The sequence below is a fragment of the Arachis hypogaea genome, chromosome 8 (assembly GCF_003086295.3).
Source record: "Arachis hypogaea cultivar Tifrunner chromosome 8, arahy.Tifrunner.gnm2.J5K5, whole genome shotgun sequence".
Taxonomy (NCBI): domain Eukaryota; kingdom Viridiplantae; phylum Streptophyta; class Magnoliopsida; order Fabales; family Fabaceae; genus Arachis; species Arachis hypogaea.
In genome coordinates, this window is record NC_092043.1 from 36,894,865 (window position 1) to 36,902,194 (window position 7,330).

At 27.5% G+C, this 7,330-nt stretch overlaps 1 pseudogene; it reads right to left on the minus strand.

Annotated features, from left to right (window-relative positions):
- Positions 1–3,212: 3,212 nt before the first annotated feature.
- On the minus strand, positions 3,213–6,502 carry LOC112707285 (indole-3-acetic acid-amido synthetase GH3.5-like; annotated as a pseudogene).
- Between the last annotated feature and the right edge of the window lie 828 nt (positions 6,503–7,330).

A 7,330-nucleotide genomic window follows, 5' to 3' on the forward strand; every position in this document is an offset into this window, starting at 1 on the left:
TATGAATTGATTTGATCTATTTAATAGTTTATATTAGTGGATAATTATATATTTAGTTATTAATTATACATATATGCCTTCAAAATTAAATTGCCCCACTATTAAGAGCTAATTAAATTTGAAATATTTGAATTTGATTGTTAAAAAAATGTTAAAAACTAAACAAAAAAAATGAGAAAAAATTAAAAGATGTCAATCTATTTATTTTACAGACTAATATATTTAATTCATATTTAGTAAAACCAAAATTGTCAAACGTCTTATTTTGACTAGTGTTATCTAAATCATTTTCTATTATTAATAGACGTGGGTTCAATTATAATTAATTAGTCATTTTAATATATATTAATTAGAATAGAAATTAGTTTAACTTCGTTACTTATTTAATGTATGGTTATAAATATTTATAATAAGAGTACATAAAGAATACATAAAATATAACTACTTAACAAATATTTTTAATTTTTTTATTTTTTTAAAAATAATTAAATAAGTTAATACATATATTCATCTATTTTGACAATCTTATTTATCAATATAAATCTTGTTTACAATGGTATAGTATATTTTTGTATATTTATTTTTCATTTTTTTCTTCCTCATGTTTTAAATAAGTTAATTAACCTTCACCAATTGTAATACTACTTGATGTAAGGTGAAGTGCTGAGCGAATTGTATTTTTTAGGAAAAAGAGTCATATATTCAAATAAAATAATCATAATTATTGAGAATCGGACTTTGTGAAAATATGATATGATTAAAATTGATTAGGATAAGGAATTTATCCTAAGATGATGAAACAGGAGACTTCTGTATCTTACGCAAATATAGAATTCGGTGATAAAAATGATACAACAACTATTTGTTCCAACTAAACCTGTTCTTTTTATATTATTAGTGTTTTTTATATAATTATTATTTTATTATTAATTTAAACTTTAAAAAAAATATTATAATATAATATTAAAATTTGTATGATTAAAAAAATTTAGAATTTAATTTTTATTGAATAAAAAAATTTATGTATAAACAAATAAAAAAATTTATTTAAAAATTTTTTATTTAAAGAGACATTTATAATATAATTCTGCATATTAAAAACATAAAAATAGGTCAAATATGAGAGTTTAAATTGTTTGAAACAAATACATAAAAAATTTTATATTTAAAAAAAATATATAGAGATAGATTCACTTAGATTAGATAATATTAAAAATTTTAAATCAACTCTATTTAAACAAACTGAGTTGATTTTACTCTTAAATTAAACATAGTATGGTTATATTAGACATAGTATAGTTTTAAAAACTCTAAACATCTGTTTTACCCTCATTAGCATTTATTTAATTGAGAAACTTTTTTAATGTTCTTAAAATGTCATATTTAAAAAAAAATGCATGATGTTTAAATAATTTGAGAATATGTTTATCAAGAATAAAAAAATTAACTTTTTATAAATGTATCATGCATGACATTAATATTCATTATCCATTTATCATACTTTAATAAATATCCATATAAAGTGTTGCCTATGAGTAAAAATACTACAATATTGTTATTCTTAAAAGAGACATCGTGAGAGATAAGCGGAATTGGAGTCATTTCTAGCCATCACATTTCACCAAGAATGAGACTAGTATCCAATCAACATTCATAAAAGCGTGTTGTTTATTAATTTAGCAATGTTATATTATCAATACATTTTTTTTTAAATATTAGGTTGACAAAATTATTTTTATTCTAAATTTTAATCCAAAATATTAGTTAATATTGTTAAAAAGTGTTAGTCTCTAATATTTTTTTATTAATTTCTCTTTGTTCTAAATTATTATATTTATCTACTCTTTTTTTCTCATTAATTTTTAAATAGGTCCTTTTTATTCATTTTATCTTATACATTCAATTTAAATTTTAGCTTAAACTTAAAGTTTACATAAAAATAGATCTGATCTTATATATTATATTCAAAAACAACAAATGCATATTTAATTAGTGTTTAACATAAAAAAATTAATTTTGATATACTGTATAAATAAGTTTTACACGTGTATCTAATTGTGTAACAATGCACATCAATAAATAATTATTTTTTATATTGATCGCATAAATATTCATTCAAAAGAATAGATTAATTAAATAACTATGTAAAACACTTTATATTATTAGTACATGAAAATTAAATTCTAAAATAAAATGAGTACAATTTTTTTTCCATTTCATAATAAATTGAAGAAAAATCCTAACGCCTGAACTTCTATTTGTTTAAAAATATAAGAGAAAATTAAATTTTGATAATAAATAATAAAAATATACCCAAATTAAATAAACTTGTTTATATGTTAGTTTTAAGGGACGTATTGTCTTCCAATAATTTATTATTTGTGTGACTGGTAAGCTAGCTGGACTCAAGTAGTGTGGAATTGTGGAAACAAGGCAGAAAAAGTTTGTACATATGCATATTTTTGTTGTGTGTGTAAACTATGGAAAAAATGGTATCTGAAAATTTGCGTTGTGAATTAAAATAATTTTAAAAAATATTAATAACAAATAAATTTTTAAAAAATTTAAAAATATGATAAAAAATTAGATATTAAATATATATTTTAAAAAATTTTAAAAAGTATATTTTGATGTAATTTTTTGTAATTAATATTAAAAAAAGATTTTTTATTATTAAAATTTAGTAATTTTATGTTAGGTAAATTTTTTTTAATTTTTTTGATTATGAATTACTATATTTTTTGAAAAATAAAAAGAAAAATTTAGAAATTAAATTTTATTTCAATTTTTTTTGCGTACTTTTTAAATATTTATTTAAATGTTGTCACAAAAATTCAGATCAAATAGATAAATTTTTTGTTAAATATAAAAAATTGTCATTTATAAAAAATATAATATTCATTTATTATTTTTGTCATATTTTTAAATCTTTTAAAAACTGTTTGGTTGATAATATCTCTAAAATAATTTTTATCGGCGACTAAATCTTTGGGGTAACAAATAGATGATTAGCCCTTTTTTTCCCCTGAAAACAATAGAAAAATAAAGTTCAGAAGTGAAAGGCTTACTCGTTTCCCTTAATTGGAAATAAGCCACCCCATTGACACTTCAATTCAGTGCGCAAACGAAGCATTATTGCATGATTGCTTACCAACTGAACGTTATCATTCATTTCCACAAAAGGAAAAAAATAAAAAAAAAGTATCACCAAATTAAAAAAAAAGTTCAATTTAACTGGATACAAAGAAACACGATTTAGAGTAGGGTGGAATTTGTTGCTTTTTTACATTGGCTAATTTAAGTTCCACATCACAACTATTCATTATGCAACTTATTAATTAAAAACATCAACTATAACTTAAAGAGAGAGGGGGCCTAAGAAGCCTTAATTAACCTAAGATGCCCATATAGGAACATTGTTGAAAAAAAACCTACACAACCACATAACATAGTTGTTCATATTTTTTCTAATCATGCTACTTCAGTCTTCATTCATTCAGTTCTGACCATTGCTCCATTGCTTGTGTCCGGGGACCCATTTTGGACATTTTGGGCTAAAGAACCTTTCAACCACCCTTGAGTTCAATAGCTCCAGCACAGGTGGAAACTTAACACACCTAGGTGCCTTATATTGGTTAATTGATGCACCTAAGCTTATGGCATAGTCCATGAGCTTATCAAAGGTTCCTTGCTCCACAATCCTTATTTCAAGTGGCCCAATCGACTTGTCGGACACACGTCCTTGCCGGTACACACTGTTGAGGGACTCCTCTACGGTAAGACAGCAATCCTCGTACACGCACGGTGGGATTGGTGTCGCACCGTTTAGAGTGAGTTCCCAATAGAGCACATAGTGGCCCGGGATGGTTGTGGTGTCCGCATAACTGGTGTATTCGACCACGGTCGCATCGAAGGGGAGGAGGTGTGTCACGGCATTTTTCATGGCATTTTGGAGCTCCGTCTCATCGGTCTTGTCGGAATCTATGCTTAGGACAACATTTTTCCGGCAGACGAAGTTGAATTGTGGCGCCTTGTTCTTGAATCCCGACACCCTTAGGACATCACCCACTCTATACCTATAGAGGCCTGAAATTGTCACAAGTATATATGAATTAACCAAAGATATGCGTTTGCTTTACCGTTACAAGAATCACTTAAAAATAAAATATTTTTTGAATATCTAATTTAACGTGATAATACAAAAAACAAAAATTTTAAATATTAGAGTGAGAGTTGCGCAAAATAATTCAATAACGGTAGAATGATGAGTATCGATTTAAAAAAAGGGTATTGAAAAATCATTTCTGTTTTTTATATCAGTGTTGTCGTGTAGTGCAAAAATATGATTTTTTGGGAAGAGACATAATCATGCCCAAAGTAAAATGGTCGTTAGACATTTATGATGTATCCAACAAAAAGACTGCATATGTTTATTGAACAGGACAATAATATAAAGTTATTTTATTTAACTTAATATTATAATAAGTTTATATATATAATATTTAAAATTATATATAACTAAAAGGCCATAAAATTCTAAAATATAATGGAGAGAAGATGATGTACAAAATTAGAAACTAACCGGCAAAAGTTGTGACCACAAGCTCATATTCTTGGCCAAGCTTAACATCCACAAGCTCCACCAGCTCCTGTTGCTCCTTCTCATTGAGCGATTTTGGCATGTGAAGCGAACCGGTGACCTCGTCGCTCCGGTTAACCGGCAAAAACTCATAGTAGCACATTGAAGGGATGAGGGTGTAGGACACCTCACTTGGTTTGCAAAGAGGATTTAGATTCACACCAAAGTAACACTCACTTGATGCATACATGGTACACACAAGTGGTAGCCCATTGCTATAGTAATCCAATGTTGGTATATATTGTGACATAGTTCCTGTCACAATAACATCCACATATACTTTGTGTTGGGCCACAATCTCGTGATAATCCCTTGCCATGAACTCTTACTACACTCACTCTCGATAAAATCCGCAAGATACGGATTGGGTTTATCAAGAATCTTTTTCACGGCGTCTCTGACTGTCTGGTCAGAGATGATATTGGGATTTAGAGATCCGGTCCTTATGTCGTTACAAAGTAGGACCCAATGTTTCTCAAGAAACCTTATGGCCCTAATAAAAGCGGAAGCAAAAACAGCTCCAACCCTCAAAACTTCTTTGTTTTGGCAAAGGCCACAAAGAAGTTGTGAGTACATGCTTTGGTAGGAATCAGGGCAAAGGACGGTTTCATTTGGGCTTGTGTAGTTAGTGTATGGGTCATAGGGTCTGTCCTTAAAATAAGGGCTCTTGTAGTAGCTTGTGAGGACTGGCCGAGCCACTATCCCCCCAGGTGTCCAAGACTCGGATTTTATGAACATAAGGTACATGCCTTTGCCCTTTTCTAGGTCAGGCACAAATTGACTCATTATTGGCATTAATAGGCTATAAAGCAAGCACCTTCTTCCTAGCTCTTCTTCAATTGTTGGCATCAGCTTTCTCTCTCCTCCTGATGTCCCAGAGCTACACAAAAAAGAAAATAAAGTTGTTGTTATTTGTGTGTAGAAAAATTTCCAAAAGTTTCTAACATACCATTTCATTAATTTTAACCATTAATTTTAATTAATATATTGTATATTATTTCTTTTTAATCAATATCGATAGCTAACACTATTGAAACACCAATATTTCAATAACATCTGAAATTTTTCAAGTAACAAAATTATGGTAATTTTAGTGTATTTGTTAAACTAAAAAAATATTTGAAGGTAAATAACAAGAATATATAGTGCAAAGAATTAGAGTTAATTTTTTTATTTAATGTATTAAAAGGACCCCATGTAAACTTTACTAGGAATTAAAATTACTAAAATTACATAAGTGTCTGTTTCATTTAAAATTAAAAGCAAAAACTTAATTGAGAAAGCAATTTTAAAGGAGAAGTCTCTTTAAGTGACTTTCCACTAAAAGTGGCTCTCAAATTTCTCAATCTTTAAAAAGAAAAACATAATAATAAGAACAAACCAACCAAACACTAAAAAAAAATTAAAAAAAAAAATTAGAAATATGAATAGAAGAGTTTTAATTTATTGGCACCTAGTGAGAAACTCTGAGATAGGCTTTGAGGTGAGTATTGGAGAAGTGTCTCCATTGGCTATGCGAAGAACATCTTGTTGGATGTCCTCGTAAGTTATGACGGGGAGAAGCTTCTTGAAGGTGTCCCGGTCCGTGCGGCCTTCAAGGCCATGCCGGCGTAGATACTCTACACCGACATTACGGGACAGGATCTCATCGAGGATGTCTTTCTGCACAACGTCGGCGTTTGCAGTGACATACTCGATGAAGTCCAGGACCCTCTTGTTCTCACCCGCCAGGTCATACTCTTTTGGTGCCTCAGGCATGGTAACCAGTTCGTTGTTTATTAAGTGGGAAGAAAATAGAAAGAAAAGGATAAGGAAGAAAATGACGAGAATGAAAGTGTTTATGTTTGTTAATGGTGGGAGTGAAGGGGTGAAGAGGATGAGAGGAAAAGAGGGTATATATAGAGAGAGCGAGAGGCACATGTCATGCTTTTGGAGAAGTAAGAAGCTGAGGGGACCATAATACACACGATGAATATCCGGTGGAATAATATCGAATGTATATTCAAATAAAAAATATAAGAACTAATTTTTTGTTAGCTCATATTAAACCAATTTTAATATTTAAAATAAATAAAATAATTTTAAAAGATTTATTAATTTTGGCTGAAAAAAAAGGTATTTGTCATTATTCAAATTATTATTGTAATAAGTTTGTAATGAATTAATTAATTAGTTCAATTCACCACTCACATGAAGACATATAGAGATTTACAGTTGTTAATCGTGTTCAAATTAAAGAAGATGGCGTAAGTTCACAGAAAATTCATTATATTGTATAATGTATATCTACTATATCTACTATCTACTATATAGTATAATGAGAATTAAAAAATGTTGTGTGTACCAATGCTTTTTTTTTAAATGATCTTTATCGAGTACATATATATTCATATAAAAATACATTTATTATTTTTATTATTATATATTATCATAATATTATTTTTTAAAAATATAAATTAATAAAAAAGTATATAAATATAGTTATATTTTTATCACGTTCTTTAAATAAGAGTTTTTCTTTAATTTATTTAAATATTTATATATATATATTTTTTATTTGTCTTATATTTTTTTAGGAATAATAAGGATCGAACTTTTAAATTTTTCTAATAATAGAAGCTTTAATATTATATCTATTATTATTTTAAAAAATTTAAATTAATAAAAAATATATAAATAATTATATTTTTA